At 33.8% G+C, this 27,092-nt stretch overlaps 1 long non-coding RNA gene across 1 annotated transcript in view; it reads left to right on the top strand.

The window, feature by feature from the left end:
• The window catches only part of LOC145676082 (uncharacterized), a 57,673-nt gene extending 48,783 nt beyond the window's left edge, over positions 1–8,890 (top strand). The window contains exons 3-4 of the long non-coding RNA XR_014129278.1: positions 1,150–1,218; positions 8,800–8,890. This is a non-coding gene — a long non-coding RNA (uncharacterized LOC145676082). The remainder of the gene's footprint in view (positions 1–1,149; positions 1,219–8,799) is intronic.
• The last annotated feature ends 18,202 nt before the right edge of the window (positions 8,891–27,092 follow it).

The raw sequence follows: 27,092 nt of genomic DNA, 5'->3' as shown, positions 1-27,092 counted from the left end.
CCATCATTCCAAATAATTCAATGATGAAAGTGTATTAGTGTGTATGCTACATGAAAATATGTTTTCCACAGGCAAAGTATTCTCATACTCTACATGTATATATTTCTGTTATATTTGCAAGTGCGTCACAATGCAAGGAGATATCGTTCATCTCATATAAATATTTGGAGTGGAATTTATGTTACCAAGAGTCTGATTATTCCTGGGAGGAATATAATTATCCAATAAGCATATTACGAAATGGGCTCAGGTATACTTAACCCAATGTTCCCCGAACTTCTGTCCGTGAAACTGGGTAATCAATATAAGGAAATATCAAGTGATTCTGGTGATGTGAAAACAGGGATGCATCACGAACACGGTATTGATCCAATGCCAATGACACATGGTTCGAATCCCGACTCTCGTTATGTATGTTCTCTGTTGGTCAAAAAAGTGAACTTTGTGGTGGACAAACACCGTGTGCGTGGGTTTTCTCGGGGTTCTCCCGTTTCCTCCCACTTTCTTCATTCCACCATTTCATTCATTACTCATCATCACCGTCTCCTTTAGCCTAACCGGCATAACCGTGGGACGTAAAACTCAAAGATTTCATTTCTGTTGGTCAAAACTTGTACTTGTGGGTTGCTGTCGTCCTGGAGAGCTCGTTTTGCCTTATCAATTGGTTAAGCTCTCATAGGGATATGGAACCGAACCCATTACTGTCTTACCTGTCTTCCCAATCAGAGAGTAACAGGAATTGCACCCAGCATTACTGTTTTAACCATCAGAGTTTAAAAAGTTTAACAAATAGTTAGCTTTGCTATTCAAAAAAGTTATATTTGTATAAAACATTTCGATCCAGAACGAGATCTTTCTAATAAAAAATATACTCAGTAACTTTTGTTGAGTAAACTTTTATCTTGTTAATACTGAGATTTGATGAATTGATTTTGAGTTTAATAAGATGTTTCATAAGGATCTAGAACGTAATATTGACTTCAACTATTAACGTCTCGAAGAGAACCGATCCTTCTCTTTATATACAAAAAAGTGCTTATTATTTTTGGTTGCTTTGTAGGTTATTTTTATCTGAACTGAGGTTAAGTTCGTCACTATTTTTAAAATAACATTAATAAAGAGAAACATATTCATTTGTACTTATTTCAGGCTGATAAGTTTGCATGGGAAATTCAATGCATACCGACTTCTGACATGGACTATGGCACGAAGCAAGAGGTATGAAACTGTATTTTTTTCTGATATTGCTATTGTACTTTATACATTTATACTGTAGATGCTGTTTTCACCATGTATGTTTATGTTTACAGAGGAAATCTGATCATAATTTTGTATAATAAAAGGAGACAGAATTACAAGCACGTCATTGTGCGTGCTATGCTTAACTCTTCAGAACATGAAAAACGTTTCGAGAAGCTCAAACTCGATAACACTAATTGGCTTTCATTACATCACTTTGATTCGATTTAGAAAACCAGGTCAACGCAGATGCATTAAGTATAGATACTGGCGAACATTTAGCTTGCTACAATCCTAAAACCAAGGAAGAGAAAGTATTTCCTACCAGGAAAGGAAAGCCTCAACTTGGCGGCGCCAATTATATGCGTTAATATGTCTTGTGAAAACTTCGCTATTTCCTGTTAAAACAGAAAATTCAAATTGTTCATAGACGCAAAATGTGTTACGTCAATGAATATTCAAGACAACCGGGAAGGGAAATTCATACGATACAACATATTCTTAGCCGCTTATAATTTTGAAATCTTCACATCGAAAGCTTACATAATCGAGCAGATATCTTTAGTTGTCTTGAACACAAGAATGATATCAAAGAGCAAGAAAAGTACGGTACGAAGTTCACAAGTTCCACTACATTGTAGATGCTAAAGTTTTTTCTTATAATTCTTTAGAGATACTACCCTCCAAATAGAAGAATCTGTTTTGCATAGTTTGGCGGAAGGACAAAGAAAAGATGCCTAATTTTCAGATATTATTTATATCTTGTTAGAGAAAGAAAAGAATAAAAGCTACAGCTCAGCCATGCCTAAGGATTTACCAAAATCTATCAGTTAGCATTGCGAAATTATTACTTTCCAAAATATGAAAACATAGTTGGCTGATAAAACCTACTTTGATTGTCAGAAACTCAAGAAATTAACTACAAAACCAAAGGAAGAATTGCTAGATTAGCCGACTCCATTTATAGCGAGCACCTGGTAGTTCAATACTTTAGGAGTTCTCCACTGGGGATGATCATACAAAGTATATATTTTTTGTTGAAGTAGAGACGTTAACCCGTTGCTGTATCATTAGGGTTACCGACTGCATTACTGCCGAAGACATTGAGAAATTCCTCCTCGAAGATGTTATTCTTCTCTACCCAAAAATTTGACCAAAGTTCATGACTTCTAATTCAAATTTTATCCAACATATAACCATAGTGATAGGAATTGTAGAAACATTTAAGCGAATAATAATAATAAAAAAAAGAAATGCTTAAAATCTTTGTACAACAATCAGGTGATATGGTCAAATCTGGTTCCACATATAACTTTTGCAATAAATTGTTACGTTCAAACTGGCAGTAAATGTTGTAGCTCTTTTCTTCTAATAGACGAATGAACAATCATAGCCGATTCCACACTTAAGTCAACGTCTGATTTCCAAATAGACAGAGATACATGAGACAGTGAAAGGAAATTTATCTAAAATGCATGAACATCAGAAAAATATTACGATGCAAAACATACGAAAACAACCTTTTCTCCAGGTGAAAAGTATTAGTATTCTATCTTTTCTGCAAAACAAATTACTCAAAGGCATGAAGGAGCAGATGCAAGGGCACTGCATTTATTATTGAAAAATTAAAATAAAGGTCGTGTTCAAAACACTTTCTGAAAGCTGATTCAAAGTATCTCAATTGACAGACTTAAGTCATATTATAAAGAATAAAGAGCTACAAACTGCTCACTGGAAGTAATATTATATTTCGCTCCTATAACCAGATGTGCCAGGACAATAACATTTAAGAAAAAGAGAAGAAAAGATAAACATAGAATGAACCGTGGGACGCGATATTAACCTTCTTTTGACCAAGTAGGGTCGAAAAACAAGCCGTTTAATTATTTTGTTACTTCAGTAAAAGTATTTCTACAAGAATGAGATTCAACGACTTTAATTATTTATTAGTACGAAATATTTTTACGGGGAAGACAATTGTACTAAATGAATTGTTTTCGAAATATTTAGAAATTATTAGAGTGGGTGCAAGTACACCCTACTTGGTAAATAATGTTACTTTTTAAATATGCATTGTTTTCCTCAACGACCGCGAGGTGGTAGCTCTTTTTATCTAGCTTATCATAGTTAATTGAGCCTATTGTACAATTATTATGAATAAATATGGAAGTGTAGTGGTAAGTGATGGTATAACACTTGTACCTTTTCTCTCTGTCTTGTGCTCTATTTAGAAGATAAATGAGTTTTAGGTATTACACGAATGTTACTTCTCTCGAATGTAGGTGAGAATGACTTTTCAGTATTTTCAGATTCATATCGAAGTTTCAGAAAGGGCGCAACCCTTTAAACAGGCAGACGATAAAAAAAATTGAAGGTTCGTAATAATCTGAAGATATGTAAGGTGATATTGTTATCTTGTGTCCTCGCTCCGGAGACAGAAAGGTTGGAACAAAATGTGACGTTTGTGACAGTTTTGCTTGCAATATCACTTAACGAAGATGGTATGCGAAAACTGTTAATGTTTGCAATGATAGGAATAAATGTTTCTGTATTTGAATATATAGTAGACAAGTAATTTTGTAAAGATATTGGCATTTTATTCGTTTGCAGAGAAATATCAACATGCTATATTTCGCACAAAATTCAAATTATGTTGTATTTGTGAGAAAATATGGGAATATATTACATTATTTTATGTCGTAACATTAACTTTACAATAAAAATCCATGTATTATAATAATTAAGTATTGTTATTAAAAACAACCATTTACGTGTGGGGTGCATTTGCATCCCAGTCGGTAAATAATGTGTAACATTTAAGTTGGTAAAAAAAAAAAAAAAGATTAGGCTTTGCCACTACATACAAAAAAGATCTGTGTTTCTAATATCAGAGATTAGTTTATCTTTTCATCGCCAAAGCGATCTTTTAACAGAGAACAAGAAACGAGAAAACAAAATTTATAGAAGTTACTCAAATGATTATTTATTGACGCTTTACAACATAAAACAATTTCTAATCATTTTCACTTTAACCATTAAAACTGACAGTATTTATCTTAGAAGAATCATGTAGACACACTAGAATAGATCATTTGCTTATCGTCGCTTCCTATTGTATCGTCAACTCATATAGTTTCTATTAGGCCTACTGTCTGTTATTTAAATTGGCTGAATCATTAATCTCATTCACTGAATGGGAAACCCATTTTTATTTCCTCATCGAAAAGGTCAACTATCTAAACAAGAACCGAAACCAAATATTCTCCGTTTCCTTGATCATTTTTTAATGCGACTTGCATAATCGTCATTGACATTAGACTTTATAAACATTATACAGGATGTTCATAAAATCGGGATCAACAGTTTTATACAAGCCGTAAGAATTGAAGTTCATCGTTATCTTGTTAATCAACATTGGATTATTTTTATATAAATGTGTTATTCGTAACAATATAAGTTGTCCAGAAAGTCAGTCTGTTCATTACATAATTTTTTCTTCCAGTATGAACACCTTACTTATAGGAGTGACTCTGGTAACATTTACAGTGATTATACTATCATTTACTCTATGTATATTCTACTATCGTTTTCACTCGCTCCCCCGAACCGCGAACTGGCCATTTCTTTGATATTTCTGCACCTATTCCACGGGTACTCTTAATAACAACACAGCTAGTGATGTGCAAACTATTCGACTAATTCCTTCCTTAGTCACCATCACTTGAGTTAGTGTACTTATATTAACCTTTATACGCCAAAGCTTAAAACAACCTTATTTTAAGGGAAATGAAGTGCGAACCACGGATGCTGCTTCGGCTGTTTAACTGTTTCCTACTTTTCTCTTATCACCGTTCCTGTGTTGATGCCAGTTTGAATTTCAGTGCTTAGTACAATCCTGTCTCTTCAATGCTTTTTTGTGTGTTCCTTACCTGAATATTTTCAAGTGTTTACTCCAAGAAAAAAAAAAACAACCCTTTGGATTATTTTTAAAACTGGCCTGGAGGGCGTAACATCCCGCATATGGCTCTATTTACAAGCAACGAAAACGTTTTTATATTTACAAACACTAATCATGTGCGTCTTACCACAAATTATCTCAGTGGCAGACGACAGGAACACTAGCGACTACGAAGGACCACAGCCACTCTGGAACAGCTTTAAAACCAGGAGAACTTCCAGATTTGGTATCAGTCTACGATTGGTTTATCTTTTCTCTTTTAGCTTGTTTGGAGCTCTAGGAGTAACCTATCCCAAAGCTTCTAGCTTGCTCGAAGCTCTGGGTCTCTTTTCCTGCCCAATTAGCTTGCTTCGAGCTCTGATGGAACTACTAACCTCAGTCATATAATTTGTGTGGAGCTCTGTGATTTTAACCCCCTTTGTTCGCGTGGAACATTCGGGATCCTAAATTCAATTCACCTAGGTTGCTCGGAGCTCTCTAGGCTGCTCAAGCCTTGAGATACATCCCATTACCCAGTATTAGTTAATTATTTATATTAATTTTTATATTCCACCATTTAAAATAAGGAGATTTTATAATAAAATTCGGTAGTAGGAGAAAGGTTCTCGTGTATAATTTATCTCTATGTATGAACAGAAATTTACGATACTTACTAATTCAATTTTAAATAAAAATAACAAATTGAAACAGTAAATAGTGCATTTCTTTTTTAAAAAAGGAAGTATTGTATAAAGCAAGACAAATGGTGGTATGTAGGGAATGGGGCAAAGTGGATGACTAATAGGAGGTTCTATTTTGGTGCAAAATTTTCCTGACTGATTCCACGCAATGTGAGAAAATAGTGGATACGTCAGGTCCATGGATTTACGGTGTTCTCGTGTTTGCTCACACATTTTAATTTCACTAATTCCTTCCGTAGTTATTTACTTCCATTAATTACCAGCCTCGTTTAGCCACCAATGCATCTATACGATACGTAAAATTAAATTTTTCCTTCCTATTGAAGAATTATGTGCATAGTATTCTTTTAGAAGTTTTATATGTCTACAACAATATTGTGTATTAATTCTTAACATTCTTATCCATCTATCCATTCATCCATCCATCCATGCATCCATCCATCCATCCATCCATCCATCCATCCATCCATCCATCCATCCATCCATCCATCCATCCATCCATCCATCCATCCATCCATCCTTCCTTCCTTCCTTCCTTACTTTTAAGCTTCTTCATTTTTCTAACAATTTATCATCAACAAAGAATTCAAATGGCAAATATACATTGAATAACAGCTTTCTGTACAGTGCGGACGTGTGAAACCAGTTAACCACTTTATGCAAGATATTCCTGCTTATATAGTTTGCTCTTTGGTTTTACTTATAAATTTTGGACTAAAGTACGCACAAATTGCGTTAACAGAAAGAAACTACAACGATGTTACCCCTCCATACGCCCACAAGGGAAGAGATACATAGATTTGAGTACTATAATAATTCTCTACTAGTTTCAGTGAATCACATTCAGTCCTGTACTCATAATCGGTGCATCCGGTTCCACAGATTTCTCCCTACTAACTCGCAGGCTTGCTTTAAACGGAATGTGAAAGTTGCGGTAAATGGGCTGTGTTGTGAATGAATAATTTTCCAAATAATTGTACGGAATGACCCCTGACGTACTCCAAAATATCAACTCACATATTGTCAGAAATGAAGACGGTACGGTGGTGGACCTTGTGCCCATGGGTTTTCTCGGCGTACTCCCGTTCTCTCCCACTTTGTCATTCTACCAATTCTACCATCATCATTCGTCTCCGTTAGTCTAAAGGTCATAATCATGGGACGTCAAACTGAAAGAAAGTCTGTTACAAATAATGAAACTATACACATATCCTTATTGATACTATTTAGCGCGTTCAATAATGATTGGCACTCCCCCTTATAACTGGTGCCAAGTAGCAGTTTGAAATGTTTGTTGATGTATGTATTAAGATAGACTGTAGTACTATCAAATCCCCCACTAAATGGTTTTGTTTCTTTCCGTAGATAGCACATTGTAGCAGCAGTTGTTCCAACTTGCCAGGACGCTGGTGGACAGCGGAAAGACAGCATGGAAGGAGACACACATGGGCAACGGTGGAGTGTGTGGTTTCTCTGGAGGGAAGATGTGAATACTTCAGACATCCACAACAGATTATTAACCGTATGTGGGGACACAGCACCAAGTCGCAGATCCGTGTTTCGTTGGGTATCCGAATTAAAAGAAGGCAAAGACAGTGCTGCAAAAAAACAAAAGCACTGGGCGTCCTGCAACTGTACGCAGACCAAGCAATGCCGCGCGAGTAAATGATTTGATAATGGAGCACAGGAGAATCACGTTTGATGAACTAGAGAAAGAAATAGGTCTATCACGGGGTTCCCTCTACACTACCATTCATGAGAATTTGAAGCTGCACAAGGTGTGTGCACGATGGGTGTCTCATGACCTCACCATTGCACACAAACAAAAGCATATGGAGATTTGCCAGCAGTTGCTGCAACAGTACAGTGAAAATCCGACCGAGTTCTTTGAGCGTCTGGTCACCGTCAACGAAACTTGGTTCCTCTACGAGACGGCAGTCCATGGAATGGAGGCATACAGGAAGACCTTTTCCCAAGAAGGCAGAGATGGGACTATTCGTGGGAAACCAATGGCGACCGTTTTCTGGGATCAGGAAGGGATAGTGCTGGTGGAATGGCTCCCTCCCAATACGTTCATCGACAGTGAGAGCTACTGCAGTCACTGCGTAGACTCCGCCGACGCATCCAACAACGCCGACAAGGAAAATGGGGCCGTGGCGTACTTCTCCAACACGACAATGCACGGCCACATGTCAGTCGCCAGACAATTGCAACAGTGCATGAACTAGGGTTTAGCGTACTACTGCATCCTTCATATTCGCCGGATCTGGCTGCTAACGACTATGCTTTGTTCGATACAATGAAAGAGGGCATGAGAGGTAAAAAGTTCAACACAAATGATGAACTTCACGCATTTGTCCGCCAGTGGCAGCGAGATACCCCCAAAGAATGGTTTGCTATACAAATAAGGAAGCTTCCAGATCGGTGGCAAAGGTAACGTAGACATTGCCGGGGAATACATCTATAATAAACTGTAATCGTTTGTTCAATAAATGGTTCATGTGAAAACAAATTAATTGTAATGCCAATCATTCCTGACCGCCCCAAGTACATCATGCATCGTTTATCTCCAGTATTTAAATATATATAGCTGCAAGCCTGTACAGAATATACCCGCAAGTAAGCTAAAAGGGAGGCACCAATTCTTCATTATGAGTACAGAACCGAACCTCGTTCACTGCAAGTAATGGAGAAGGATTATAGCACTCAAATCCATCTATCTCTCCCACTTGTGGGTGCATAAAAAGGTAACATCACTGTAGTTCCTTTTTGTTCACGCAGATTTGTGCGTACATTAGTACAAAATGTTAAAGTAAAAGCAAGGAGCTTCCACGAATTAAATGACACTAGTATTACAGTTGGGCATGGGATATTTAACATAGTTGAAAATAAACGCAATATTAAACTAAATTTCTATTTCAGATGCAGATGTTAATACATGTTGTGAGAACGAAGAAGCCAGAAATCACATTAGGAGGATTTGTCGCAATAAATAGACCTCTCATTACGTCTGTAAGTAGATATGAATTCCTTACATCTTTTGTAATCAATTTATTAATTTGTCACATTGTTATTAAGATTCTAACAAATATATTAATACATGTTGTGAGAACGAAGAGGCGGAAAATCACATTTGAAGGATTTGTCGCAATAAATAGACCTCTCATTACGTCGGTTAGTAGATATGAATTCCTTACAGTTTTTTGTAATCAATTTATTAAATTGTCATATTTTTTATTAAGATTCTAACAAATATATTAATACATGTTGTGAGAACGAAGAAGCCAGAAATCACATTAGGAGGATTTGTCGCAATAAACAGACATCTCATTACGTCGGTAAGTAGATATGAATTCCTTACAGTTTTAGTAATCAATTTATTAATTTGTCACATTGTTATTAAGATTCTAACATATATATTAATACATGTTGTGAGAATGAAGAAATCGGAAATCACATTAGGAGGATGAAATGAGTCTCAATAGTCAAATGACTCTCACGATTATCGTAGATACGAATGGTGGTATTGCCCTTGGTAGAGCCAGTTTGTTTAACATACTGTTCATTATTTTAGGAACATATTTCTGGAGCTTTCAATCCCAGTATCCCAGGAGTGGTACCGCGAATCCTATGTGATTTGAAGATTTTCCTAGAAAAATCATTGCTGGTAGCAATGTTCTTTTCTGATGCACTAATAATATTGAGGTTGTAACCATGACTTCTCGTCCACCATTCATACACTTGCTAACTGGTTTGCAGACTTTTGGTCTATCATCGTTATAGGGCTTTTTCACTGTTATTGTTGAGGTTTAATCAAAATTACAGGTGGATGTTCCATCTACGATCTTGCCAGATCGAGTGTAAGCATTATCTAAATTAAAAAAAGAACTTTCTAACATTATGCTTATTGAACGAAGTTGCACGTGAGGTACTGCAGCTCTTAGGCTGGCGAACGAATAAGTCAGATGACGTTTTAGGAAGCATTCCATCCAATGTATTCGAACCTCCCGTCTTGACTTCTCGTGGATTCGTAATCGTCTTATTATATATTTTAGCCATTTCAATAGTTAGTTCCCTGAAATCGTTTGTACATTTTCCGTAGCGCATTTTAGGCATTGTGTTATGTAGTTAACTAAAGAGGTTTCTTGTGTCTCATTGAAAACTTGTCCGAATTTCACATTCAGGATTTAACTTTTACTTTTTACATATCTTTGGTAAGTTTAAACTTTCACGTCATATTCTTTTGCAGCTTGCCGTAAAGAATTTCTTACTATCAACTACAAGAAACGTTGCCTCTACTGGCTTTCTCATGGGTTCTTAAGTAAACAATGCTTTGTTTATTTTTCTCTTCCTTCCCCTCGTTATACTGTGTCTACAAAGAAACATACCACCGTAATTTAAAATTTAACAATCTTAAAGAAGTAAAATTTCAGATACAAAATAACATAATTCTGTAATACAAGAGTACATACAAGACTCAAACATGCTATGATTTCAAACATGCACTACAGGATCAAAAACAAAATTTACGTTTCAATGCTTTCACTCACATTCGAAGTTAATCGCCTCTTCTAAGTTGAAATATGACGCAGTGAGTTTGCACAAATTTTTGTCTGAAATTATCATTCTTACTTTCACAAAATTCTTATAAGTTTGTTTCATTTTTTCTGTGATACTTTTGTATTGTGCATTCTCTAGAATAATATCACTAACTTATTATAAGTATAAAGCAATGATTAATTCCAACTATTTGCTTCATTAGCACATTGTCTTGTATTTTGATATCTCTCATTGTGGCCCATTCATGATTGTTTCGTTTTGGTCCATACCATTTCATTACCTACATTAGACCCTATTATTTAACAGAACATACAATAACTTAATACAATTAAGCTCAATCATTAAGAAAGATGTATCTACCTATCATGTGAATTTAACTTACCTGTATTTTTAGAGATTCAGCACGAAATGTCTTGATGAACAATTTGCTGAAAAAATCTTTTCAATTTGAATTTCCTACACAAGTGGCTTCCTGCTTATAGTATTAAGGATTGACATTTGCAACATGGGATTGTGAGTATTTCGCACATTCAGAAGTTAACTATAGATAGAGAAATAATTCTTATATAACAACTCAAGGTATTTGAAATGAGTTTTTGTGACTTACCCTTCCCTAAACAATTATTCTACCTTCTGCTAATTGCTGTAATAATGCATTGAGTTTGGTTGTGTATATGCCGGTTTATAAAGTGCCACAGTAATACTGTAAGTGTTATTCTATATGAACGATTTTGGTACGAAACATTATAATGTACTAATTGTGCTATATCTTTCTGGATGACGTGCAGTGACTCAATTGGTAGAAAATAAAATTACTTTCAATGTTTGAATGATCCTGTCATTTTCTATTATGTGTGAGAGATGTTATATCCAGACTTCCTAAGTTTCTTAAAGAAAATGGTGTTCGTGGCTTACCTTGTTATCAAATTAGATGATCAAGTCGTTGATGCCTAACAAGAGTAGAGTATAGACAAAATGTTGACTGTCAAAATTTGATTGATGAACAATGAAGAGTATAGAGGGTAGATAAACACAGCTGTACTGTATGTATTGCCCGGAAACGCTATAGAGGAGGGGGGAACAGAAAATAGCGTAGACAATATATATATATAATGAATAACAGACTGGTGATGATGTTATGAGGGAAGTGTACAATAACATTCGGTAATATAATGTAAGTTGAGGTGAAAAACAACTCCAGCTGGACTAAATTCAATGGAATGGTTGAATTGAAGAGGAGATGAGGGAGAGAGAGAGGTAGAGAGCGAGAGAGAGCCTTCATACTTTGTGTGATTGATAATTGCTGTGTAGTCACGTATGATGTGTTTTTGCTCTAAGAGAGAGTTCCAATTATATTGTTATTTATTAAACCATAGAAAGATGCAATGATCGAAGAAAAGAGAGCTCGTGTTTACAAGACTCAAGAGAGTATATATATATATATATATATATATATATATATATATATATATATATATATATATATATATATATATATATATATATATATGTGTGTGTGTGTGTGTGTGTGTGTGTGTTGAAAAATCATGAGAAAAAAACAGACTACCCCTGCATCCTGTTTACGTGAATGAGAAGGCAAATGTGAATGAATGAATGCATGCTATATTTTTTTCTACTTTTAGAAGAGATAATTCTTTTTTTCTTTTCTGCTTTTGTTAATATGTTGTTGTTATTTTAAAAGTTTGGTAAGTTGACCATGGGAACCGATTTTTTGTTGTACCAGCTGTGGATCACCCCCGCCCACAGTGCTTTAACTTGAAAAAAAAGTATGAGGAAAGATGGGTGTGGGAATCTCCGTGTTTAAAAACGCGATGTAGATTATATATGTATCTTATTATCTGATTAGGTGTGTGTGTGTTGCGTAGTTGGTGATTGTTCTGTGAATACATTTATTTCTTCTACAATTAAAAGGTAAGAATTCTTATACGTTTTATTGATATGATTTGTGATCATAGCGAGGGGAGGCGTTTTCCCTTAATATACTTTTTTTGTATTAGCGCGAATGGAATTTGATTGAGTGAGAGACCCGGCTTGGATTTTAGGTGGGATGGTTTGGATTTCACGAAAATGAGTAGGTCAGCAATGATTTAGCTTTAATGAATGTTAGAATAATAAACTTAACGTGATTTGAGTGAAATTTTTAACAGCGGTGGAAATACTAGTAAATATAGTGGTTGTGTATGTAATTGTGAATGAAGTTTGAACGTGTAGCCCTTATACAAGTTATGCGAGAGAAGATGGGAGAACCCCGAGGAAGATCACGCACATGTTGATTGTCCAACACAAAGGCCACACGGCGCGAACTGGGATCGAACCTGGGACCCCATCCAGTAGAGCTTCATGAAATGTTGAATTTAAAGTTACACGATTTTGCCCGGTAGTCTAAGGAAGACTGATGTTTAAGACAAGTGGATCTTTTATATTGCTTTGCTTTCCACAGAAAACTTTTGAAAGACTATATAGAAAGTGGGAGGAAACGAAATCTTTGAGTTTTGCGTCCCACGATTATGATGGTTAGGGTAAAGGAGAGACGTTGCTGTCATGAAAATGCTACTAACAGAAAGTTTACTTGGCATGTGTTGGAATTGGTAGGAAACAATAGAACACTGAGGAAGCTCACGTACATATAGATTGGTGGGGGGTCGGGATCGAATCCTGGACCTGAAACAGTAAAACTAGAATGAAATCTTGAGTTTTACGTCCCACGATTATGTTGGCTAGGGTAAAGGAGAGACGTTGCTCTCATGAAATGGTGGAATGAAGAAAGTGGGAGGAAACATGATAACACTGAGGAAGCTTACGCACATGTTGATTGGGGGGGGACCCCAACCAGTAAAACTACAATGAAATCTTGAGTTTTACGTCCCACGATTATGCTGGCTAGGCTAAATGAGAGACGCTGCTCTCATAAAATGAAGAAAAGAGAGAACACTTTAAACATACGATTTGTCATGAAATATTTGGTTGGGGTGTAGGAATAGAAATGAACGGTTTACCACTGAGCCTGCCTGCCTTATCAATAATTTATTGATGTTCCATGTGTATGCATGTATATTTGTATGTGTGAGAGAGGGATGGGAAAAAAGCGTGAATGTGCATACTTGCTATCCATGCTTGAAGCGTTCTTTAATGAACGCTGAATGGGATGGAATTTAAGACAATCCAAAGGACTTGAGAACAGTGGCGTATACAAAATATGATTATACGGGTGGATTATTGAGAATAAATTGAGATTGTAAGTGAATATGTAAATGCTTTTGAGTGATTATTTTTTAACAATTTAGCATTACTTTAAAGATATGTGTACCATTTGAAAAGTAAAAATTAGGTTTTGAGTATGAGATATGTTTATGTAAAGCTATTGGAAAGCACATACAAATTATAGAAATTTTAAAATGTTCATACATACCTAACACAAAACGCCGTTCTCTTCTATGTTTGAAGCACATACGAAAACTGTATACGAACAACTAAAATATGGCGGAAAAAAAACACGGTAAATGGAAAAGTATTTTTGTCGGTAAACGTATGAGGCATTGCCGTTTTTACAAATATCAGTAGACCGAAAAGTTTTGGTGTTAACCGCACAAAAGCATGCATAGTACTGACAATCAAGGCTATATAGATGGCGCTGATGGTAAAAAACTAAGATTTTTTCCGTATAATAACTTTAAAAATTCATAAACCGTAAACTAATGATTGTAGAACAAAACGGACTACAGAAATCGATTTGTCAGTCCAACATCTATATAGAAAGACACCCTACATGATAAACTTGAACAATTTTTATTTTTTTCGAATTCTTACAAGGGAAGGGTTGAGACTGAGTTTTGTGGCATTACGTTTTTACGGGTCGTAGAAACAAAAGAAAAGTATTTTCTTGAAGGATAGGAACCTAAGGAACACTACAATATCAGTTAGAACAATGTAACTTTAAAATAATTTTAAATGGGCGTAACTCCTAAACTATTGATCGTAAAACAAAATGGACTACAGAAATGGATTTGTCAGGTAAAATCTATATAGAAATACACTTTACATGATAAACTTGAACAATTTTTTGGGGCCTAACAGTGGCGGCTCGCTATGTAAGGGTTGTCCCATTACATTTTTGGCTTTTTACGCCAAACTGTTGGTCGTAGAAAGTAAAGAAAGGTATTTTCTTGAAGGCTAGGACCTAAGGAACAATATGATATCAGTTAGAACAATATAACTTTAAAATAATTTTAAAGAATCATATCTCGTAAACTATTGATCGTAGGACAAAATGGACTAGAGAAATCGATTTATCAGCTCAAAATCTATATAGAAAAACACCCTACATGATAAACTTCAAAAATTTTTATTTTTTCGAATTTATACAAGGTATGGTCAAAAAGTACATTTTTTATTTTTGGCTTTTTACGGCAAACAATTGGTTGTAGAAAGTAAAGAAAGGTATTTTCTTGAAAGTTAGGACCTACCGAACAGTACTATACAGGTTAGAACATTGTAAATTGAAAATAAAAATTTAATGAATTTGCATAAATATGGCGTCGATTTTTTGAAACTTTGGAAATATGTTTATTAGAGGATATGTTGTTATATCAATAGATAAAACAAATGATATTACTAAAATAAATACCATTTTCGCGCCTTTTTTTCGCTACCGGTGCGCGCCGTGTGGTATCTGCACCTGGAAAAAGGTTTTTGCGACGGGGGACGCGTAAAATATTGGCGCCCGGAAAATGCGCGGGGTATTCCCGGACAAACAACACTCGGTAACTTGGTATGGTACATGTACACAAACGCACAGTCTTATACACACTAGTGTCAATGTTATATGTACAGATGGCAATGATTAAAAGAAACAAACATGGCGGTTGGATTTTAATGTGTTTTCTTTACATTAATGATATGTAGTATATGTAATAAGGTTTATAATATAATATTATCTTATTATAAAACACCAATAATTGGAAATTTGAACAAGTTAACACGAAGATTTACGAAGTTTTACGAACATTGCCGAACATAAACATAAGCGTTTATATACAATTCCTATACATGTTGGTAATTGTACCACATGAATGGTTCCGAAAATTATCGAACTTAATCGAACTTCCCGAAGTTTTACAAACTTTACCAAAGTTTAATAACTTAACAGAACATAAGCATGAGAATGTTTTAACTATTTTTGTACACGTTTATTAAATGTAACTTCCAAAAGACTTGTAACTTAGAAATATATATTTGAAAAGTTTATTAGTAGATATATGTGTAGTTGGGAATAATTGTAATTTTATAATGAAATTAATTATAATATCAACACAGAGTATAACACTACTACCTGTATAGGATGTAACACGGTTTGTGGCGTGAAATATAATCTCATACCCAAACGCATTTAGTTTGTAATCTCGTACTCAAAGTCATTTAGTTTTGTAATCTCGTACCCAAAACCATTTAGTCTTGTAGTCTCGTACGCAGATGCTTTAACATATTTTAAATTAATAACAGTAATATTACATAATGTGATGTAATTTGTAATTGTAGTATTATTTTTATTAATTTGCTTGCGGTGCAAACTCCTTATTTATTTAACCTTTCGTATCTTTTATTCTATCGTAATTAATTATTTATATTCTTCTAATAAATTACTCGCAAGAGCAAATTTTATTTGTGAACTTGTGTTACCGGTTTAAAAATTACTTTCTTAGTAATGCTAGGAATTTCTTTTGTTTATTTTTTTGTGCGTTGTGACCAGTATAGTATATATTACGCATGGATGAAGAAACGTTATCAAATGTTTGCTGGTAACCATACCTTCAACACGATATTTACTTAGTGAATAAATTTATAGAAACATATATTTAAAGAAGTACTAAAATATTATATTTAGAGAAGAGTACTAATATTAACTGTATTGTTACAGTTGTTGAAATTGAAAACAAGATAAGAAAAAAACAAAAGAAGTAAGGAAGGAAGGAAGGAATCCTGATTTTAACCAAGTTTAGGATACGTACATAGCAGATTTACTTAGAAGATCATCGTAAGTATATTTATATATATTATACATATTTGAATGATAATGATTTTATACTTTGATTAAATAAATGTATATAAAGTATTATTTTTAAATTGTAAACTGATAAATATTTACAATAATATCCCATTTTAAAACAAACGAAATTTGTTTTACCAATCCATAAAACGTGTTTCTTAATAGAATCACACTCTATTTTAAAAACGAAGTTCTTGCAGAATTTAAGTATGAACACATTGTATTTTAACAACGAAGTTCTTGCAGAATATAAATACGATCACACTATATTTTAACAACGAAGTTCTTGCAGAATTTAAATATGAATACACTGTGAGTGTTCCATTAACAGAAAAATAAGTAGCACTTCGTAGAAGTAAAGTAAATAATAATGTTAACTATATAACACTATATTTTTATATATTTTTGTATTTATATTATTTTAAACTAATTTTTGTTTTTTTTAAAAATATTTTACAGATGGAATTTCTTGGTGCATCTATGGTTGAAGACTTCAATGAAGTTGATGAAATTTACTTGGTGGCAGTAATTGAAGGAGTCAATACAAAGGAACGTGTGTTGGAGACTTGGTGGAGACTTATGGACAAACAACGCCAGGGACTACGCGGAAGTGAAAGGTATGGTACCTTGCTATCTGCTCTTTTTAATTTTTATTATGATAATCAAGCACTTATATTGCAATACACGATGTCTTGTGCTGACATCATTGACTTGTTCAGACACGGATTTTTCCGTGAACAAGTTATGTACCAATGGGTCCATGATAAATTCGTGCATTTTAATTATTTTAATTGTGCACAAGGTGATAGGCTGAATGCAGTAGAGGTAGCCGAATTTTGCAATTATGGATCGCGTTTTATTTTGGTTAATAATAATGTGATGGCATCTGTTAATGAGAATTCCGTGACCTCGGTCCACCAAGAAAATGTAACCTTGGAAAATACACTTCAAGAAGATTTCAATTTAATCGATGAGATTATTAATGAACATTTACATAGTGAAGCAGATGGTACGCATAAGATTCAAAATTCCGCAGTTATAGTTAATCGAGACGAATTTGGAACATCTGATTATATGGAGACCTTATTGAATGAACTATGTGAGAATGGTCAAAATCCCGTGGATGTTGTAACTGAAGAAGAAATACAATCATCAAGTGTACAATGTTTACGGGATATTCGGGGTTACGGGATGCGGTCTCCACAGCCTAGCACATCCGGCTACGTTCATATGGTTGATCGTAGTGGTCAAAGAGATGTTCATAATACAGGGGAAGGTAACTTCGAAGTTGCACACGAAAGCAGAAAGAGTTTCACTAAGTTTAACTTAGTGGGACATGAAATTGCGGTAAGGCCAAAGGAAAATGAAGAAATCAGAAATCCTGCGGCCTATATTGAAAACTTAATGAACTTTGCATTAAATAATGTTCTTAATAATGCAAGACCTAATGATTTTGTTGGAATGTACATTGATTCCTCGAAGAGCAAGAATAACAAAGCAGTGTATGTTCCATGGAGACGCTGCAAAGATATTTCTGCCAAGTCCATTTTATCTTCCATTACTAGAGTTTTAAATAGTAATGAAGACTTTCTTTTAGGTGATAATGTCCTATTTCGTTTCCATATAGTAAATTCGATGTTTGGTGCTGGAAAAAGTCGAAGTAACAATTCCTCACTAAACAAATATTTACCCTTGAATGAATTTTTGGTACAACATTTGGTAGATCTTCCGGGAAGGGATACTGACAAACTTTGTTTACCTAAAAGTATCGCTTGGGGCATAGCTAAATATACGGACTCTATCTCTAATTTATCCCGTTTAACAGATCCAAACCGTCATGAATTAAAGAGTAGAGCTATTGCCCTCTGTACACGTGCAGGTGTTAGCTTTAAAGGAAAAAATGGAATGGATTTTAATGATGTTGAACTATTTCAAAATCATTTGAGTCCAAATTATCAAATTATTATATATGAAAAAGTCCCCGAAACAAAGCGTGAATTTAGAGTACGTTATCCATAAACAGAAGTACAACGACCAGATTTAAAGGAAGGAAAACCAGTTTATATCTATTACGATGAGAGGGGAACTATTGGACATTTTCGTCCTATTAGAACGATTACTTCATTTCTAAGAAAGAGGAAGTATTGTTTAAATTGTTTAATGCCTTTTAATGGTCCAAATCGATCACATAAGTGTGAGTTAATGTGTTCATCTTGCGAACATGTGCATAAAGTGGACATTAGCATGTATAAAATGAAATGTAATGTATGCAACAGATATTTCACTAGGGGTGAATGTTTTGATAATCACTTGAAAGGTAATAAAATTGGCAAGAGTGTGTGTGAATATGTTAAGGTCTGCACCAAGTGTAATGATATCTATGATTTAAGAAGTCGGAAATCGGATCATGCATGTGGTGAATACTTTTGCAGTACTTGTCGTGAACATGTATAGGAAGGTCACTCATGTTATGTGAAGAAACTGAAACCTACTCATATCAAGAGGTTTCTTTATATTGTTTATGATGTAGAGACCATGCTGAAACCTGAAAATGAACGTGGCGGACGGGAACATGTTGTATGCTTAGTGTGTCTTAGACACATATGCCATGATTGTATAAACAAAGGCATTGATGAGCTATTCAGTACATGTGGCGATAAAAACGGTAACTGCTCGTTTTCTTTTAAAATCATTGACGAGTTTATTTCACACATATTACTAGACTCAAATTTAATAAGGTTTGTGTAATTGCACATAATGCTTCACGCTTTGACAGCATTTTCTGTTTGAGATCTCTCATTGAGTCTCAGCATATTATTCCAAAAACCTTAATTCAGGGTCAGAAGATTTTTAGTATTTCTATTGATAAGAAAATCATTATCAGGGATTCTTATCTTTTCCTCGGGGTCAGGTTGGCAAGACTCCCGAAGACATTAGGCCTTTCTGAAAATTTAAAGAAGGGAGATTTCCCATATTTTTTTAACACAGTAGAAAATCAAAATTATGTAGGACCCTATCCGGGGAATAGAATACTATGACCCTGAATCGCGAAGTACTGAAGAAAGACAACGGTTGGAGGGATGGCACCAAGAACGGGTGCATCTGGGAGAGCAATTTAATTTGCAAAAGGATATGCTGGAGTATTGTGAAAACGATGTGAGAATTCTCAGAGAAAGTGTTATCAAATTTAGTAATATTATAGAGGAGAAAACGGGTGGTTTACAATGTTTTCTAGTATCGTCAACAATTGCAAGTTTAGCCATGCAAACATACCGAACATCATCTCTTCCAGAAGAAAGTATCTCTATTATACCACCTTTGGGGTTCCATCATAAAACAAAAACAAGCAAGAAAGCAATGAAATGGCTAAAATATATGGAGCACCAAATGGGTATAGAAATTCAGCATGCTGGACGAAATGGAGAACAATCTTTTGGAAGGTATAATGTTGACGGATACCATGCAGAGCTCAACGCTGTCTTTGAATTTATGGGTTGTTACTGGCATGCTTCTAAGACCTGTTTCCCGAATAATCGTAACGCCATAATTGATAACGGTCATGGTCCGTACAACACATTTGAAAAAAGGTATGAACACACGGAAATCCGTCGAAAATATTTCACAAAAATTCTCAAAATGAATTTGTATGAGATATGGGAGTGCTCTTGGGATGATAAAGTACGCACAGATGTAGACTTGCAAAAGTTCCTTAAAGAACATTGCAGTGCTACCGACGACTTTCTTATTCCTAAGAGTTGCTACAACGGTGGACGAACAGTTTTCCGTTCATATGTAAATTGTGCGGACGATGAAGAAATAAAATATTTTGATATCACATCGTTATATCCATGGGTAATGGCAAGGAAACCTCTTCCGGTGGGACCACCTAAGGTACATAAGGGGCCTGTTTTCCCAGATGTGGAAAAAATTCATGGGATTGTAAAATGTACCGTATTGGCTCCAAAACAACTCTTTTTTCCTGTTTTGCCGTACGTAGCGCAAGGCCGTTTACTTTTCGGACTTTGCAGGCTATGTATGGAAGAAGAAACTAATGACAATTGCACACATAGTAATTCTGAACGTGCATTAACTGGAAAATTTTGTACACCAGAGCTTCACCGTGCTCTTGCAAACGGTTATAAGATCGTCAAAATTTATGAAATTTGGGAATTCGAACTAATGGGTTCTGAAGATCTGAATTCACCTAGTTTATTCCGGGACTATGTGAATACGTTTCTTCAAATGAAGCAGGGAGCCTCAGGCTATCCTGCTTGGTGTAAAACTGAAGAAGACAAGCAAAAATACGTTGACGATTATTATGCTCATGAAGGCATAAGATTAAATAAAGATAATATTAGGTCGAACCCTAGACTTAGACAAGTTGTACCTTAATTCCTTATACGGAAAATGGGGGCAGCGTACAGATATGACGCAGTGTGTGATTGTTGATAGTGGGACAGAGTTTCATAGGTACCTTACCACACCGCGGTATGAGGTTCATAGTGTTATTCCAATTGGTGAAGATCATCTCATTCTCACATATAAAGACCTGGAAACAGAGAATGTACCTCTGGAATTTTCCAACGTCATACTTGCTGGTTTTTTACCTCATGGGCAAGGCTACAATTATATGATTTACTTGTGACTGTAGGACCTAATGACATAATTTATTGTGATACAGACAGTATTATGTTTACGTGTAAAAAAGATAGTGAACCTCCGTTGAAGCTTGGAAACTATTTGGGTGATTTGACTAATGAAATAGAACAAGGGTGGGAGTTTGTGACGTTTATAGGGTTAGGGCCAAAAAATTATAGTATGAGGCTTAAAAATGCCTCAGGGGAATGTCGTTATATTCACAAAATTCGGGGAATTTCACTAAATGATAGGACCTCTCAAAGAATAAACTTTGAGAGTTTTTATAGATTAGTAACAGGAGAAATTAATTCAACCGTTATAGATAATCCAAATAGTTTCGTGCGAAAACATGGTTTCAAAATCTTTTCACGTAATGAGACGAAAACACACCAAGAGGTAAACAAAAAACGAAAACGAATTGACAATATACAAAATAACGGACCGATACCAAAAACTCTAAGTTTACCTCATGGTTTTGTAGAATAATTTAGCTTGGCTTATAAGTGATTGATTTTATTTATTTATTTATTTATTTTTAACAGAACATTAGTAGACTATCACTATTTATTTCTTTATTCCATCGTTTGCTGTGCAAACTCATAAATTGTAGACCAAAGTATACTCATAACAACAGCTAAGCTGTGATTCTAGTCATTTCAAGTTTTAATATTTATTTTTTAACTTATTCTTAATTTATTTTTAATTTATTTTGTTAATTGTGTGAGTGAGTGTGTGAATGATTGTATATATATAAAGTATGGTATCTGTTGTGTGCATTCATTTTAATACAAGATGTTAAAGTTTCAACATCCATCAACCATTTTAATTGCTGGTCCTTCACGTGCAGGTAAAACATGTTTTGTAAATCGTTTATTAAATGAACGCGATCAAATGTTTACTATGAAATTTAATGTAATTGTATGGTGTTACAGTGCAGTCATTCCAAATTTGGATGCAAGTGCACAAATTCGTTTTATAGAAGGAATTCCAGACATGAATAATTTTGAAATACAAGAAAATTCACTATTAATATTAGATGACTTAATGTCTGAAACCAATGGTGATGTTGCAAACTTATTTACAAAATATGCACATCATAAAAAATTAACAGTAATATTTATTATTCAAAATTTATTTCCAAAAGGAAAACATGCTCGTGATATAAGTTTAAATGCACATTATATCATAGTATTTAAAAATTCTCGTGATAAATTACAAATACAATATTTAGCAAGACAAATTATGCCACGATATAGTAAACAAGTTGTGAATGTCTTCGAAGATGTAACACGTGAACCTCACACTTATTTGTTATTTGACTTAACTCAGAAAACAAATGATGCATTACGATTACGTACAAATATTTTTCCTGATGAAACATTGCATGTATATGCAAATGTAAAAGACAGTAATTCATTCGTTTACGTTTAGTTTAGTTCAAGATGTTGAAGGTGAAACAACACATTGATACTCTCCGTGCTTTGTGCAAATGCAAAAGCGCAAAGCGAAAACAAATTATACGACATGCATCTGGTGATTTAATACGTACTATTTCACAAGTTGCTAAAAACATAATAAAAGGAAATATTCCATTGAATTCGCGTCAGAAGCAACGTTTACGTAGACATAAAAAGATCTTGCGTGCTTTATCTGCACAACGTACAGCAGTTAATAAGAAAAGGAAAATTTTATTACAAAAAGGTGGTGCGTTTTTACCATTAATCTTAGGACCATTACTTGGTGCAGTAGCAAGTAGTTTGTTTGGAAGATAACTATGTCGGAATTTCGTAAAATGATATTAGTTCCTGAAAACGCAATGCAACAAACGCATGCAAATATAAAATCAATAGATTCACATCAGTCACGTTTAGATGAAGAAATGAATAATATTTTACAACGTTGTAATCTTAGTGTTGATGAAAAATGGAAATTGTATCAGCAAGCATTACAACAGTATTTAAATTATACTTCATCTGTTTCACAAAATCCTATCACATTACGTATTAGTGAAACATCATCAGCTGAAGAAAAAAATAATTCTATTTTACCCATGGTATCGGACATTTTACATTCAGTACCGAAAACACAACGAAGTAAAACAGATCTATTATTAAAACAGTTAACAAGTTCTGATAAAATTCATTGGGATCAAACGGGAACAGTACGTATTCAAGGAAAAATAATACCAGGATCTAATATTATCGATTTAGTAAATGATGTTGTTCGTACACGTAAATATTCTAGAAATCCCATAGGTATTCATGAATTTAAAAGTTTATTAGATGATATTAATGTACCACGGGAATTTATTTCTACACCTATAGTTAAATCACATACCAAAGTTAAAAAATCAAAAAGTCCAACAATCGTAGCAAATATATTTAAAAATTGGAAAGATTATAAAATGTAAAACATGGTAAAATTGTCAAAATTATATTATGATTATACGAATCCTGCTTCTTTATCAAGTATTAAAACACTACAAAGAAAAACAAATTTATCGAAAAAGAAAATTAAAGATTGGTTAGCATCTCAAGATGCGTATACATTACATGCACCAGCACGTAAAATGTTTGAACGTAAACAATATTATGTTAGTGCGCCAAATGAAACATTACAAATGGATTTAGCAGATATGCAAAATATTGCAAAGTATAACAAAAATTATAAGTATATATTATGTTGTATAGATATTTTTTCTCGGTACGCGTATTGTGTTCCCTTAAAAACAAAAACAGGTGCTGAAATGGCAAAAGCAATCAGAAAAAATTTTAAAAAATTTTAAACTTCCTGTGTTTAATGTACAAACTGATTTAGGTACAGAATTTTATAATCGTTATGTAAAACGAATATTTAAAGAATATGAAATTAATCATTATAGTGTACATTCAGAAATTAAATGTGCATTAGCAGAACGATTTATAAAACACTAAAAGAAAAATTGTATCGTTATTTTACTGCTAAGAATACATATCGTTATATAGATTTGTTAGAGCAAATTGTAAAAAATTATAATCATACGTATCATAGTAGTATTAAAATGGCACCTGCAGATGTGAGTCATTCTAATGTTGATCAAGTTTGGAATACATTGTACGGTGATAAAATGAATAAAAAGAAAATATCATGTAAATTTCATCCGGGTGATTATGTACGGGTAAGTAAATATAAACATAAGTTAGAAAAAGGATATTTACCAAAATGGTCTCAAGAAATTTTTATCGTTGATAAATGTATTCCGACAAATCCTATTACATATAAATTAAAAGATTGGAATGATGAAGAAATTAAAGGTATATTTTATACACAAGAATTACAAAAAATAAATGTGAATTCAAACAAGACATATTTAATCGAAAAAGTATTAAAACGAAAGAAAGGTATGATGTATGTAAAATGGTTAGGATATCCGTCAAGTATGAATTCATGGATTAAGACAATTTCTGTTCAGTCTTCAAAATGAGTTCAATGATAAAACATGATTTCTATGTTACTCTTCCTTCAAATGCTAGTACTGAAATTTTTAGTAATAATACAACTTCTTCATTTATAGTAAAGCTAGCAGAACCTATTCACTTAAGTGAGGGAGAATGGTATGTTGCATTAACCCATTTAATGCACCTTTTAGTTTTTATAATGTTCGTCAAAATGAAAAAATTGAAATAGAAGCCGTCATTAATGATGAAGTTGAAATTGCAAACATTAATATTACACCAGGATACTATACTTCTATTACATCCATTTTAGATATGATTCCTGAACACTTGCGCTTGTTAAAATATTATAAAAATAAAAACGAAGTTGGAATTAAACATTCTTTAAAATTAAAAGATTTTTTGTCATTCGAATGACACATGGATTACAACATTTACTTGGATATATAAATGAAAATACAACTGCGTTTACAGATATTGTTTTTCTGAAACCTGCTAATGTAGAAGTACCACAAATAACACGTGCAAACTTTTTATGCAATTTAGATTACAATATACCAAACATTCTTAATGTTTGTGTTGATATTGTAAAGCAACAAGAAGATATTGGACCATTACTTCGTAAAGTTAGTGCATATAATACTGAGCATGGAAATGTAAAATGTTTTCTATTTCACACACCACAATACGCTAAAGTTGTAAAATCTTATTTTAACACAATTGAAGTAGACTTAAAAGATGAGCACGGTTTAAAATTGCCATTTGAATTTGGAACTTCAAACTTGACACTTCAGTTTAAACGAAAATGATTTCTGAAAGTATAGATGATAGTTTTTACATTACACTTGTATCAAACGGTAGTACTGATGTATATCCTACTACATTTTATAAATCAACTAAAAAATAATATTCAGTTATCAGAAACCGATTGGTATGTAGGATTAAGTGAATTGCATGTTCCTTTAACATGTTATAATGTTAACGATGGAGAAAATGTCATATGGTATAAAATAAAAAATGAAGAAGCACAAAAAAGTAAAATTGTCAGTGGATATTACCACTCCGCACATCATATCGTTGATGAATTAAATAAAATAACAAAAGACATAAATTTTCTGTATCAAATATTGTACAAGTAGATTGTACTAATCGTGTTGAAGGAGCATTATTATCACCAACATTAGCATTACAATTAGGACTTCGTAAACATAAAGATCTTGTTTTCTATAGACGTGGAATTAAACAACCGTATGTTGATATTGGTTACCCACATCAAATATTTATTTACACTGATATTATACAATATCAGTTTTTTATTTGATACAAAAGCCCCTTTATTACGTATTGCAACAATATCAGATGTTAAATATGGTAAAGTGGAAACAATAACATTTCAAGATATTCATTATCTACCACTTGCAAAGTTTTCATTTAACAGTATTGAAATACTATTAAAAGATCATGCAGGACGAAATTTGCCATTTCGTTCTGGTACACTAAGTGTTACACTTCATTTTAAGCGCTCTCCTAATAAAAATTAATTAATTAATTAATTTTATTCAGAATGAAATTTAGAAGACATTACGGACATGGTATCCCATACTTTTCAGGACCTGTATATCAACGGGGACATGGTATAGGTAGTTTCTTCCAAGGATTATTTCGTTTTGCATTACCATTTCTTAAACAGGGTGCAAAAACTTTAGGTCGACAGGCATTACAAACGGGAATACAAGTGGCGGGTGATGTATTAGAAGATAAACCATTTAAAGAATCTGTTCGTGCACGTGTAAAAGAAGCTGGTGAAACATTAAAGACAAAAGCTGTTAACAAAGTTGGTCAGTTATTAAGTGGAAGTGGTAAGAGACGGCCACGCAAGCTGTAAAGCTCCAGCAATCGTTCGTTTTGGGCCTCCAACTAAACGTAAGCGTACTAACAAAAGCAAAAGAAAAGTAAAAAGAAAAATAAGTCGTGTTACAGATATATTTTCATAATGGCACTACTTAATTCAAGCAGTATTGAATGCTGTACCAACGATTTCGATTTATTTAGTACTCCAATGACGCAAACTGCAATTGAATCATGCTTTAATGCTGAATATCGACCAATTTCAACATTAGGTTCTGATGGACCTATTGAATTTTTTATTCCCGGTGAAACAGGAGAATTTATTCATACTGCATATCTTTATCTTTACGTACGTTGTAAAATTACAAAACCTGATGACACAGCATTAGCTGACACCGATGTTGTAGCACCAACAAATAATTTCCTACATTCATTATTTAGTCAAATTGACATTTCATTAAATGATAAATTAATTACTTCTTCATCAGGATTTTATCCTTATCGTGCATACCTCGAAACATTATTAAATTATTCCCGTGATGCTTCTGATACACATTTGAAATTAGGTATGTGGTATAAAGATACCGCTAAACAATTTGATACCATTGGTAATGCTAATGTAGGTTTTCAACAACGTGCTAATTATATTAAAAATAGTAAATCGTTTGAAA

This window comes from Thermobia domestica, chromosome 18, assembly GCF_964235325.1.
Source record: "Thermobia domestica chromosome 18, izTheDome1.hap1.1, whole genome shotgun sequence".
In the NCBI taxonomy this organism is placed as follows: domain Eukaryota; kingdom Metazoa; phylum Arthropoda; class Insecta; order Zygentoma; family Lepismatidae; genus Thermobia; species Thermobia domestica.
This window is presented reverse-complemented; position numbering and strand designations above follow the sequence as displayed.